This window comes from Echinops telfairi, unplaced genomic scaffold (genome assembly GCF_000313985.2).
Source record: "Echinops telfairi isolate 266 unplaced genomic scaffold, ASM31398v2 ScPeMD7_7400;HRSCAF=8409, whole genome shotgun sequence".
Taxonomy (NCBI): domain Eukaryota; kingdom Metazoa; phylum Chordata; class Mammalia; order Afrosoricida; family Tenrecidae; genus Echinops; species Echinops telfairi.
Genome location: NW_022111300.1, coordinates 22,262,214 through 22,264,252, shown reverse-complemented (window position 1 = coordinate 22,264,252; position 2,039 = coordinate 22,262,214). Strand labels below are relative to the sequence as shown.

Sequence of the window (2,039 nt, the reverse complement as noted above, 5' to 3'; positions counted from 1 at the left end):
GTCTTATATTAATTTTTGCTCCCAAAGATGCGCTAGGTCTTATTTTCAGGGGACGTCTTATTTTTCCATGAAGAAGAATACGGTACACATTTATCGTTTATTGTTTTATTAAAAGAGACCTTGCACTTCCTGTCTGCTCCGGCTGCGCTGCAGCCAACAGTGAACTGCTTGGCAGCGCCCGCTGCTACGGTCCAGAGTCCAGAGCTATGGTAGCTTCGGGGGGCTTATTTTTGGGGAGGTCTTATTTTCAGGGGGATGCCTTATATTTCGGCAAGAGGCAAAACTGTAAGTAGGTCTTATTTTCGGGGGATGTCTCACTTTCGGGGAAACAGGGTATTACCTTGGCTACTCTGGGTCTGTTGCAGTTGCAGATAGCATTTGCCAACTTATATAAAAATAACTGGCTTTTTATTTTGTTGAGTTTATACATCATTCTTGGGAAGCTGTAATTTTACAGTTAATTTCTCAGTAATATTCTGTAGTTTTCACGGTAGAAGTGTTGTACATCTGTGCTAACTTAGTTTTGCAGGCAGTTGACTTGATGCTATAAACCCCCAAACCAAACCCAGGCCAGTGAGCCAATTCTGACTCACAGCAGCCCTCTGGGACCGACTAGACCTGCCCTTTGGATTTCCAAGGTTGTACATCTTCGAGAGCAGAAAGTCTCATCTTTCTCCTGCAGAGTAACTGTCAGAGGTGAACTGCTGACGTTGCAGGTGACAGCCCTACATGCCACGAGGCTTTGTTGGTAAAGCAATGATGTACTTTCAAATTGAATGTTGAACTATCGCTAGAGTACTGACACACAACTGAGTTTTATGTTTCCTACTGATGTATTGACACAGAATTTATTAGGCAAACACTTGTTGGTAGTCTTCAAGCAATGGGAGGAGTGTCCTATGATTGGAAACATCTAATTTTCCCAACAATAAGAAAGTGACTCCCGTTTGTACACCACCTCACAATTATCGCTCCTTTCTCCTCCGAAGAACGCTTAACTCTGGAAATAAATTTGCTCAGGGGATAATTCTTTTTTTTTTGGACTGATGTTTGATGTAATTTTATTAGTTCACTTAATTGTCTTCTTCAGCGTCATCTAAATCAATATCAAAATCTAAATCACCATCACTTTCATCATTTCTTAAGCACCTTCTTCTACAGTTGGAACTTAGATTATTTTCAGTATTTTCTGTCTTTTCTGGCTCCTTGTCAAACGGAATAACAATGTCTTCTTTCTTTCCACATTTAGCACACCAGCACAAGGTCTACACATTATGTGATAAGAATCCTTCACTGTCTTTTGTAAACATTTAACACATTTCTTAGGTTTTGATAGTGGTTTGTATTTGCTGTATTTTACACGCCATTCAAGAACTTCTTTACAGCATTGACATACTCCATCATGCAGTTTTGCGTTTATTTTCTTGGTCTGCACACTCTTATCAAACTTGTCATTTTTGAAGCTAAATGTATTCTGGTGCCTCTGAGGCCTGGAACGAGCCACGTTCCCTTTCTGAGCCAGGGGATACTTCTTAGAAGATGATCACTTCAAGGAAAGTACCAAAACCACACAGAGAAGCACCTCTTTTCTAGTTGAATATAGAACAGAAAGACAAGGGCATGGCAGACTGGGTGGCCTTTGGTTGAAGAATGGCCAACAAAGAACCACTTTCTGAGAATGACAATTAGAACAAGACACAGACACATTAAAATGGGTTGGGATAGGGGTAGGGTGGAGAGACACTGTAAATTTCAAGTTCTAAGGACTACTAATGGAGAGTGTTAGCTCTGTAAGATTCACATTATCCTTAAGCATCAGATTTATGAATTCTTCATTGGTCAAACAATAATTGATAATACTGTTTTCTTTTTTCTTTAAATCATTTTATTGGGGCCTCGTACAATTCTTATCATGATCCATACATCCATCCATTGTGTCAAGCATATTTGTACATTTGTTGCCATCATCATTCTCAAAACATTTGCTTTCTACTTGAGCCCTGGTCTGTTATCTTTTTTTTTTTTAATCGTTTTATTAG

At 39.4% G+C, this 2,039-nt stretch overlaps 1 pseudogene; it reads right to left on the bottom strand.

Annotated features, from left to right (window-relative positions):
* Window positions 1-1,064: 1,064 nt before the first annotated feature.
* LOC101638578 overlaps window positions 1,065-2,039 on the bottom strand; it is a 5,824-nt pseudogene continuing 4,849 nt past the window's right edge.